The 11,686-nt window shown below is 45.6% G+C and overlaps 1 long non-coding RNA gene across 1 annotated transcript in view; it reads left to right on the top strand.

Annotated features, from left to right (window-relative positions):
• Positions 1-10,841, top strand: part of LOC105074670 (uncharacterized) — a 32,815-nt gene extending 21,974 nt beyond the window's left edge. Inside the window, exon 4 of the long non-coding RNA XR_012507495.1 lies at positions 10,436-10,841. This is a non-coding gene — a long non-coding RNA (uncharacterized LOC105074670). The remainder of the gene's footprint in view (positions 1-10,435) is intronic.
• Positions 10,842-11,686: the final 845 nt, after the last annotated feature.

Below are 11,686 nucleotides of genomic sequence, written 5' to 3'. Positions count from 1 at the left end.
TGGATACGGAGGAACCTTGGATATGGAGGGCAGATTATAAACTATATGCATATTTTCAACTATGCAGAGGATCAGCATCCTTAATCCCTGTGCTGTTCAAGGGTCAGCTATATATATATATAATATATAATATATAATATATAATATATATAAAGAGATTAAATTTTAGGAATTGGTTCATGCAATTATGGAAGCTGCAAGTCCAAAATCTGCAAAGTAGGCCAGTAGACTGGAGACCCAGAGAAGAGCCAAGGCTGCAGTTCAAGTCCAAAAGCCATCTGCTGTAGAATTCCCCCTTGCTTGTGGAAAGTCAGTCTTTTGTTCTATTTGAGTCTTCAACTGATTGGATGAGGCTCACCCACATCATGAAGGGCAGTCTGCTTTACTCATAGTCTACAGACTTAAATGTTAGTCTCATCCCCCCAGACCCTCACAGAAACATCCAGATAATGTTTTACCAAAGATCTGGGTGTTGAGGGGTGAGTATAGTTCAGTGGTAGAGCATGTGCTTAGCGTGCATGATGTCCTGGATTCAATCCCTAGTACCTCCACTAAACAAAAACAAAACAAAACAAAACAAAACAAAACAAAACAACAACAACAACAACAACAACAAAACCCCAAATATCTGGGCACTGTGGCCCAGCCAAGTTGACACATAAAATTGTATTTTGTGTGTAATTGCACCTGGTTTCAGAATTCACACAGCCTTACTTCTACCACATTCTGTTGGTCAAGGCAGTTGCAAAGGTCTAGCCAAATACAAGAGAAGGGAACACAGAACACCACCCACCCCTGATCCCTGGTGCCAACTCAGTGGAGGAATATCAGTGTCTTGCTGTAAGAAGCATATGCATGTGGCGTGAGGATATATATTGGTGTGGCATCTTTGGAAAATACCATATCACAGATGCAATCTGTAATATAAGGGAAAAGGCAACCAATTTATAATAAAATATTATGTCTTTCAAAATACAAGTTCTCGGGTGTGGCTGTGCTCAAAGTTGTAGTAGAGAAGTCAAGTGTCCTGCAGCTGTACACAGCATCACTTTGCATGTGGGCACCGCAGTTGCAGACTGCTCCAGGTATATCACTTGGGAAACCCAAAAAACACAAATGGAGCTGCTGTGGGCAGTGTGATTATTCCAAAACGATGAATGCTGTAAAATCCTACACAAGACAAAGAGCAATTTTTCCTCTGTTTACAGGGTAGTTGCATTCCTGGGGGTGGTGGAGGAGTGGGGAATCGGGGCATATAAAAATATGCAAAAATGACTTTACCCATAAACATGGGTAAAGTGGAGTTAGGTTTCAAGGCTCAAAGCACTATAAATAGTTTTACCTATAAGAATGTCTCGGGAAACACTCAAACATCGTGTTGGGTACAGGACAGTTCCTGCAGAAGTACCCAGCCCTTTGCAGGAGGGCTTCTGGCATCCCTGATCTCCCCCTACTAAAGGCCAAGAGTGCCCTCTCCAGCACTGAGACCACCAAAACCAGCCCCCACACCTTTCTAAAACTCCTCCTGGAGGGCAGCAGCCACCCTATTGAGAACCAGTGCTGTCAAGGAAAGGAACAGAGAAATTCCAAAGATTCCCTTGGAGAAGGTCTGGGGAGTGTAGAAATGAACCAACCAGTGCCAAAACGGAGAACGGAAGACAAAAAGCCCAATGCCACAGCTGATAGGCGAGACCACCCTGTGTTTGTGTGTGGCGGAGGGGAGGGTATGTTCTGACCCATCCCAGAGACCCCCACCTGCTTCTCCAGGGATCCAGCACCAGCCAAGACTGGCCACAAAAGAGGCCTTTCCTGCATGTCCACTGTCGTCTGCATCATGGGACCCTAAGCTTGTAGGACGTTTCCCACACTGGGAGTGAAGCAAGGGAAAAAGGAATGGAATGGCCAACAGTGTTTTCTTTTTGATCATTGCACCCTAATAGTTGGGCCTCTCCTTGGTTACCGATGAAAGAAAAATCTTAGGCCTTATTGGGACTAATTGACAAAAATTAGAAACTTAAAGGTGTCCTCATTTTTTAAAAAAAACAAAGCATCATTCAGGAACCTCTATGTCATACCTAATATATCTTTTAATTTCCTACCCCTGGGCCTTTGCATCTGTCATCCGCCCTGTTAGAATTTCATCTTCTCTGGAAGCCTGTGTAAAGCCTGTTCACCCTCAGTCCTACCTCCTTCATGAGGTCTGGTGTGCCCAGCCCAGCCCAGGAGAACGCTCTTCCTCCTCCACACACCTCTGTCTCTCGTAGGCCCATCAGACTCACGGGACTCATTGGACTCTCAACATGCTGCGTGTATCTTTCATTAGGCTCTTCTCTCTCACTGGATTTTTTTTTAAGGGCAGCAACTCATGCTGATGCCTATGTTTCTGTGCATCTTCCCCCAGCACCTAGTCCAGTGTCTTGATCAAAGGACAAATATTTCAGATGAACTCAACAGGAATGAAACTATCAATTCTGCCACTTGAAATATCGTGACTTCAACCTCTTGAGGTCAAACTAAACTAAACATTCGCATCACTGGGAATTAATTGCTGAATTTTCAGAACTCCGTTCTTCCTGTCGGGGGCTGAACTTTGCTACTTTAAATGATAGGGCATTGATTTTGTTTGAGTGAATGTTGGGAACAGCTGCAGGGGAGGGAAAGCTGCAGAGGTCTGAGCCAGGAAGTCAGGGGCAGGTGAAGAAGGGAGTAAATTCTCCTTGGCCTTAAAGAGGCACAGCCCTGATTCCCTCTCGAGGAGGAGGGCAGTGTGAGAGTTTCTTCAGCTACCTGAAGGGAGTCGTCAAGAATTATCCTCCTCAAATGTTATGACCTGTTCCCTTGTCACATTTTCATGTCTAAATATTCCCATCAATCATTTCAGAGACTCCCAGAGCCCCTGTGTGGAGTTTCTCTGCCCCTCAAGAGGAGAGAACTTTCAGAAACCCACTGAATTACAAGAACTTCTTCATTTTTGTTTTTAGCTGATTGGGAGGTTTTGTTGTTGTTTTTGTTGCTTTAAATTTAATCACAGGCCCTGGATCTGCTTTCACAAGAGTGTCTGTGTCCTTGTCTTTATGACCTTGTTCAATCCTCAAGTTAGGACTCCCCGTATCTCACAGTTTCATAGTGGCCTGAACACCCCCTACCTGGCATTTGTACAAGTGTGCTTAAAACTCTACTTTTTAATGATCTGTTTAACGCTTCCTTCTCCTGCTGAGCCGCATACCCCATGAGGGCAAGTGGCCAGGCCTGCTGGGTCCACCACTGTGCTGTTGGTTCTTGGCACAGAGTGTAGCACGGCTCGGTTACTGTGCACCGAGTGGGAAAATAGTTCGGCAGTTCCTCAAAAAGTTAAATGTAGACTCACCATATGATGCTGCAATTCCACTCCTAGGTATCTACCCAAGGGAATTGAAAACATATGTCTACACAGAAATTTGTCCACAAATGTCCATAGCAGCAATAGTCATAATAGCCCAAAAGTGGAAACACCCAAATGTCTGTCAGCTCATGCAAGGATGAATAAAATTGATCCAGCTATACAGTGGAATAGTATTCAACATAGAAAGCAATGAGGTCCTGTTGCATGCTACAAATGGGGGAACTGTGGAAACATTAAGCTAAATGAAATAAGCCAGACACAGAAGGCCACATATTGTTTGAATTCACTTAAATTACATGTCCAGAATAGGCAAATCCATAAAGACAGAAGGTAGATGAGTGGTTGCTAATGGGTAGGGGAAGAAGGTGATGGGAAATGACTTTGCATGAGGTTTCTTTTGGTCATGAAGGAAATCCTTTGGAATTAGAGAGTGGTGATGGTTGCACAACACAGGACTATATTTAAAAACATTGAATTGTAAACTTTAAAGTGCTGATTTTATGTTATGTGACTCACATCTCAATTTTTAAAAATATAATCTTAAAATGTACATATCTGTTGAGCAAACGATTCATACCCCAAAACAGACTCAGGGGGCTCTGGATCAGCTCTAAGCCTGCTGGGTTTTCCTGCTAGCCACGGGTCACAAGGAAACCTGGTCCCTAAAGGGTGAGATGTTGGCACTCTGTGTGAGAAAATGGTGTGGCAGCGATTTATCTGCGTTTGTGTGTTGGCTGCCAGCTCTCTGGCTGGATATGGTCCATTACTGACATTTTTACTAACTTGAGGAGAGGAAGTTGGAGAGGGAGGCCTTGTCCACTTTTTTCTTGAAACTGATTTCTGGTGTGTGCCAGGTGAACAAAAACATCCTAGATATCGAGGCCAAGTACATCAGCTTAATCAAAGCGGGACGGGGCAGGTGGCAGATACTCAAGTTAGAACTTGGATGTATTTCACTGCAGGCTTTGGAAGCTTACATAAGACGCAAAAGAAAACCAGTTGGGGCCCTGTGGAGTCATGGTTTAGAGCTGTCATGAATCCAGAGAAATGTGCTCTGTCTGTAGTACAAACTCTGGTGGAATGGATGTAGGGTGGGGGACAGACATTCCAAGTGAGAATATTCAGGGGCCCTTCAGTCTGAACAAAGGGAATTTTCAGGGTTTGTTCTTGCAGATGAATTGACTCTGAATGAAAAGGGAGGGCTGATCCTTTACAAGGCTATCTCAAAGAGATCCTGAGAAAATTCAAAGTGATAAAGGGAGAAACTGTTTTTGCAAGAGAGACACAAGGCTACACTAATTATTTGCTCTTGTCACCAGGCCTCTGGGAGGTCAAAACTGACCTGCACTTGTGTGCATTTTGAAAGGTTCCTAGTATATTAAAATGGGAAGAAATGCTCCCTCCCCCAGAAAGTTTACTGAGAACTGTGGTCTATTTTAAATATTTACGTTTGACAGATTAATACTTTTATCACAGAAAAATAAAGGTAATTACGCTTTTGCAAGATGATGCCAGGGCATATTTTAAATATAAGTATATTACATGAAGTGTCTACAGGCAGTGATGGAACTCACATTTAGAGTTCTACCCTGAAGGTCACTTTCTTTCAATCCATCATCTAGAGATAACAACCAGAGCCAGAGGATGGGGCCCCTTGTGAACTGTGAGACCTGAGCCCAGGGCCCTCTACCTCACGCTGACCCCGAAGCAGGCCCCGCAGGCCCTGGGAGCCATAGCAGTTCTTGGGTTGGAGGGAGATGATGCAGACTCAAAAGCTGTGTTTGCAGGGGAGGGTGCAGCTCAATGGTAGAGCTCATGCTTTGCATGTGTGAGGTCCTGGGTTCAATCCCCAATACCTCTGTTAAAAAATGAATAAATAAAATAAATAAACCTAATTACCCCCCCCCCCAAACAGCAACAACAGCGAAAGCTGTGTTTGTTTGTAAGCCAGTTCTTGTTCTTATTAAGACCTTTCTCTTCAGCCAAAAAGCAACTTGCTCTTGAGACCTAGTCCCCCTTCTGGCCAGTTCCACGTGCTTATTTGCTGCTGCCCTGCAGTGCCTGGGCGTTTCAGTGGGATATGATCTTAGTCAACAGCAGTAGCTTCTTACATGGGTAAAGGCAGTTGTTATTCGTTTTCCAACTGCAAACAACCAGAGTGCCGAGCAGGGCCACCCTTCAGCCCTCCTAGGTCTCACTTGGTGGACTGGCTCCTGTGAAGGGCGTCTGTGAGGCCCCATGCATCTCTTTTCCTGCAGCCTTGAACCCAGATGGCCACACCCTCCAGTGACTTGGAATGGCACTGTGAGCCCCAGGACCCATTAGGGACTCATCTTGAGAAATGTGGGCAAGGGAGGTTGGTTTGGCTTCGTTAGAGCACCTCTGAACAAGAGTGAGGGGACACACAGGTGTTTTGGGTCACTGTAGAGGGCAAGCTCCCTGAAGAAGGCTCTTGGATGCTAATCTCTGTGTGGGGTACCAGTTGTGAACTACCTGGCCATTCCCCAATTGTGGCAGTCAGGGAACATTCCAGGACACCTGTCATGTACTGAGTATTAATCAAACATTTGTCATGGCATCATCTTCTTTCATCTTTTCCACAACCCAATGATATAGGTACTATTCTCATGCCCATTTCACAGATGAGGAAACCAAGGGTAGAATGACCAAGCAACTTGCCCCAAATCACACAGCTAAGGAGTAGCAGAGCTAGGATCTGAAGACTGGTCCATCTGACTCCAGAGTTCAGGATCTCAGAAGCTTTATTTCTGGGTTTCTGGAGGACTGGCCTTTCCAAACCAACCTTACGTTCCCCAGGGCCTTTATGCTCCACAGGGCTGAGAAAAGAAGGATCCTGCAGCGTGGCTGTGATTGTAAACAACAGGGACATGCAAAGCTCAGAACCTCGGGAGGAAGGAGATCACAAACCACTCCCAGAAGAGTTGTGAGCAGGGAGGCAGGAGGAAATGTCTGCGCCCTTGTGGAGACAGCCTCCTTAGCAGGTCAGCCAAGGTTTCCCTGCAGCCTCTCAACAGGGGACTGGGGTCCAGCAGAGACAGAAAGAGACTCAGGAATCTTGAAGCAGGAAAGAAGCTTGGTGAATATTCACCCTGTCATGTTCCCGATGGGAACTAAGTAAAGCACACCCTGTCTGTGAGCACAACCTGGCTCTCCTGGCTTCCACATCTTTTAGAAGATGGGCCACTTTCTGAATTAGGAAGCCAAGGGTCTGAGAGGTGGTGTCATTGACCATGGACAGGAACCCAGCCTCAAGTTCCTTGGGATCTGCCACCTGTTAAAGTAACAGTGGACTATAGATGGGAGGCTGTCTTCAAACCCTCTTAGGATGGATCGATCAGATGTATTTTTGTGAGCATAAGAATTATCGGGGGGCATGTATTAAAAATGACTCCAGTCTGACTGAAGGTCCTGTTGTCGATATACTGTTATCACTCCTGATCCAAAAAGTCCCCAACCCATTATCACCAACTTTTCGTGAACTAAATGGTGTTTTTTTAGGTTTGTTTCCTGCGGGTCTGGACCTGTCCAGGTTTTGAGCACACTTTTTAACCACTGCCTCTAGGGGGCAGAAACAAGACACTTGTTCTTTGAGCCTTGAAATGTCCCAGAACTTTAAGGAGAAAGTAAATGTCCAGAAGTGTTTAGAAAGGAAGCAGATCTTACACATGCTTTTCTCACTAGATTGAAATACGATCCAAAATCCTCTAAGAGACAGAAAACTGGTAGGAACACAGACTCTGAATTCAAATAGATGCAAGTTCATGGATCTAATGCACAGTGGCTATAGTTCATAATACTGTATTGTATATTTGAAATTTGCCAAGAGTAGATTTTAAATGTTCTCAACACACACACACACACACACACACACACACACACACACACACACACACACACAGAGTAACTATATGAGGTGATGGATGTCTTAATTAACCTTATTGTGGTAATTATTTCATGATATATATGAATATCAAACAACTCATTGTACACTTTAAATTTCTACAGTGTTATTCATTAACTTTATCTCATTAGAGAACAAAAAAAGAAAGAAAAACAAAAACAAAAACAAACCCAAATTTACTTCCAGAGTCAGTCACCTACTTTCTTTGTGGCCACAGGAGGCTACTTAAATTCATCAAGTCTTCAGTTTCCTGTTCTGTAAGATAGGAATACTACTAGCCTAACAGGATCGCTGTGAGCCTTATATCACAATTGCTAAAAAAAAAGGTTTGCTTTCACAATTACCTCAACTATTTCTGCTGCTCCTTAAGCAGCATGTGATTATTAAGTCTGAAGGGGAGGTGAACCCCACTTTCTTCAATAGTTGGCTAATGCTCTCTGAAGAGGTATTCAGCCCATTCTTTCCCAGACTGTCCTAGGATGACACTTCACATCCTGGAAACCAATAATGTGAACAACACAGAGGCCACATTGGACAGAAGGAAACGTGTTGGCTTCCTCAATAAAATCAAACCCACTTCCTCCAAGGTCAGCCCCGGCTGCAGGGAGACTGTCCACATGGGAAGGGTGGCTGGATCTCCTCTCTGTCTCCCAAGATTAACCTTCCCCTCGAGACGTCTCCCTAATCTCACTGGTGCCACCACGGGCAGGGAAATCTGCACCCCTTCCCCAGCCCCATGAGAATTTCACCTTCACTGCCCACATTAGTGGATCTGGGTTTGATTTTACTGAGGGTGTCAGTAAGTTTCTTTACCCTGAGACTTGGGGATTCTCTTCTTTTTAGCTTCACCCTTTTCAGCATCCTTGGTACCTAGTTGGAAAAAAAAAATCATAGCAACTACCATTTTTTGAGCCCTTCTCATGTGCCAAGTGCATATAGATTCTCTCATTCCATCTCTGCTACAACCCAGTGGGTTAGTTCCTATGACAGATAGAGAAACGGAGGCACTAGGAGGTTAGGTAACTTCCTCAAAGCCTCTTGGGTCATCAGTGAGGAGTCAGGGACTAGAATCCACTATCTGACTGCAGAGCTGTCAGGGAAGGGGATTGAATAAACACAGACAGTGTCTCTCCACCCCTCCTTCCTTTGGAGCTCTGATAAAGCCTAAGGTCTTTAAGATACTAGCTTCATCAGAAGGTTTGACTGCAGCCTGGGCTCCCTCTGGCTGGCTCCTGAGTCAGGTAAATGTGTTAGTGACATCAGGGAAAAGCTGTCATGCAGGGAGAGAGCCAGCATCCCACAGCCACACTCTCTTCTGGCACTTCCTCTCTTTCTTTTTCTTTTTCTTTTTCTTTTTCTTTTTCTTTTCTTTCTTTCTTTCTTTCTTTTTTTTTTTTTTTTTTTGGAGTGGGGAAGTAATTAGGTATTTATTTATTTATTTTAATGGAGGTACTGGGGATTGAACCCAGGACTTCAAACATACTAAGCAAGTGCTCTACCACTGAGCTCTACCCACCCCTGGCACTTATTCCCTTTCTTATATGCTTCTCCCCACCCCGACTCCACCCCCACCCCTGACAAATAAGTTCCCTCCTGCTTGAGGCCCAGGGAGACATTCAGTTTCCTGGGCATGTCCCTTTGCAAATGTGTAGCTCCTTTGAGGCATGGTCAGCTTGCAAATACCAGACACAGGCAGGAAGAGAAACACCTCTGAGGTCCTCCCTTGGCCGATGAACCCAGGCGCGGCCCTAAACACAAATGCCGTTCCCTCTTGTCTTACCTTTTCACCTCCTTACTTCTTCACCATTGTGAAGGCAAGACTCACCAGGGCATGTAAAGACACCGTCTCTGCCCTGGAGACTCAGAATCTGTCGCAATCGCTATGAGATAAGAAGGAAATTGCAGTGTTGAGGTTTCTTTCTTCTTCCTCACAGAGAGAGAAAACCCCAACTGTTGACAAACTCCAAATCAATCAAACAAATGATGCTGGGAGGTTGCTGGGCAGCAGGGCTGCATCTGTGGCAAATGAGATCATGAGATGGCCTGGGCACAGAAACCAAGGTGGCAAAGGAAAGAGGGTGAAGAGGAGAGGAGAAAGCTTGAGAGGGGGATGCTTGAAGCTTAAACGGCGTGAGGCCAGTGTGCGTAGATTCCCCAGGTGCCCAGGCTGCTGGGGCAGGCAGGGCCGGAAGGTGCAGAGGAGAGAAGGGTGGTGAGTGGGGAAGGGTCTGAAGAGAGGGCTTCTGTGTCCCAGCAGGCAAAAAGGAGCACCTTGGAAAGAAAAGCAAATGTTCCAGAGAATCATCAGGATTAGGACATTAAACATTCCAGGCCTGCTGACAGAACTGTGCTGTGTATAAAATATTCCTCATAAACCTGACTTTAAACTAAGCTGGGGAAGGTGTCAAAAATTACAGACTGCAACTCAGCTGCATTAAAAAAAAAGAGAGAGAGAGAGAAATCTAGGTTTATTTCTTGGAACCAATATTTGCTTCCTCACAAATTCCTATTCCCATTAATATTAGGTGGGAGAATTTAAACTTGCCAAGGAAAGGAAAATGAATCTCTTCTACTTTAAAATCCTCTTATTAGATTAGTTCACCCTCTTTTGGATAAATATTCAGTCCAGTCCCTGCCTGGACTGCATTGCCTGCTCTCTAGGTGTGCCCCGTCCTGTCCCTCCGCACTCTGGCCCATCCCTGTGTATCACTCTGGAGCAAAGGAGAGAGTGGCTGGTCTGGGTGCTGGACCCTGTGCTCTCTGCTGGTCCTCAGTGACTTCTCCAGAGATGCCCTTCATCCACCAGGACTGCTGGCATCCATGGCTGAGGTCTGGTGGGGCCTGCTGGTTTACCTACCTGGCTCAGCCATCGTGTCTCAGCCTTGCTGGTTCTGTATATAGAGACCTGCACCTGTTTGATGTTGCCGCATGTTTTCTATTTCCTGAGGCAGGTCGATAGGATCTCAACTAGAAGGCCCTCTGAATTCCCCAGTGGTCTTAGGAACTTCCAGGTTTCTCCCAGGCCACAATCAAGCCAAGGGGAACTGGGGTGGGGCAGGGTGGGGGGGAGGGGACATCGAAAGTCCCTCTCCTGGACTAAACATCATGCCGTTGTCTCTGCTTTATTGCAGCTGCCCCAGGTGGACATAGGGACACACTGCGTGGGTGACTGCCCCAGGCTCCAGTCGAGGAGCGGGGCACCAATCCTTTGTGTTTCTGGCTGACTGTCAACCTCCGTGCAGGTTTTCTCCTGCTCTCCACGCTGGCATCAAGGTTTGACACGGGTGGGAGGGCACTGGACTCCTGTTCTCCTGCTCTCCCTCCAAGCACCGGAAGGGTTTGTAATTCTACTTTCTGTTTTTCAGAGACTTCCTTTAGGTCTTATCTTCCTTCTTGCCTGCCCCATGGATTTTGTTCTAGATGGTATTTACCTTTCTCCTTCCCTGGGGCAATAAACCCTGAGGTACAGCGGGAGAATGTAGCTCACCGGTAATGACAACGCCTTAGAAAGGGTTTCAAAAACAGTACCTCCATTACTGTAGGATTTTAGGAATAAAGTAGTCATTTCCAAGGGAGTGTTTGTGCTGGCATATTAAGGGACGGTGTTTTAAATGATTTAAAGTTTTCTAAAAATGGTGGAATTTTCATCCACTCAGATAAACTGCACACACAGCATTATCTTTCCCAGGGTCACCTTACATCTCCCCCAAGCCTGTTCCGTCTTCTGTGTTTCTAATCTACCCAGACATCCAAGTCTGAGACTGAGACTTCTCCTAGTTCCCTTGTTTCACATCCAGTCTATCACTCTATATTCTTCCTCCTTAAACTGGAAGAATGGTGGTCTCTGTCCTCTTTCCCATCCCCACTGCTACTGCCTCCGCTCAAGCCCTTGTGTTTCTCACCTGGATTGTTGAAATGATTCCGATCGATCTTTCTACCCCTTCACTTGCTTACTTGCTCTCGTCTACCCATCCTTCTTGCCATTGGCATGATCTTTCCAAATACATATCAGACTATATCATGCCTCTGCTTAAAACCTTTCTGTAGTTACTCATGCCTGTATCACAAGGCTCCTGCCCATCTCTCAAGACTCATCTCCTTCTGCGAGGTATACAGCGTCTATTTCAGTCACACAAACAACTTGCAGGGGACTTGCTATGCGCTGCTGATCACCTGTGTGACTTCGCACATGCTGTTCCCTCTGGCTGGAACGGCCCTCCCCATTTTCTTATCGTGCAACATTCAGCTCAAAGATTTCCTTCTCCTTGAACCCTTTCTTGAAGCCCCAAGCAAGAACTCTTTGCTTTCAATCATCATGGTACCAGCTTGCCTCTCTTAGGACACTTGCCAGAGACTTGCCACAGTGCTCGGCTGTGAGTTCC

This window comes from Camelus bactrianus, chromosome 6 (assembly GCF_048773025.1).
Source record: "Camelus bactrianus isolate YW-2024 breed Bactrian camel chromosome 6, ASM4877302v1, whole genome shotgun sequence".
Lineage (NCBI taxonomy): Eukaryota > Metazoa > Chordata > Mammalia > Artiodactyla > Camelidae > Camelus > Camelus bactrianus.
The sequence above is the reverse complement of the archived record's forward strand: the minus strand, read 5'-3'. Positions and strand labels throughout refer to the sequence as shown.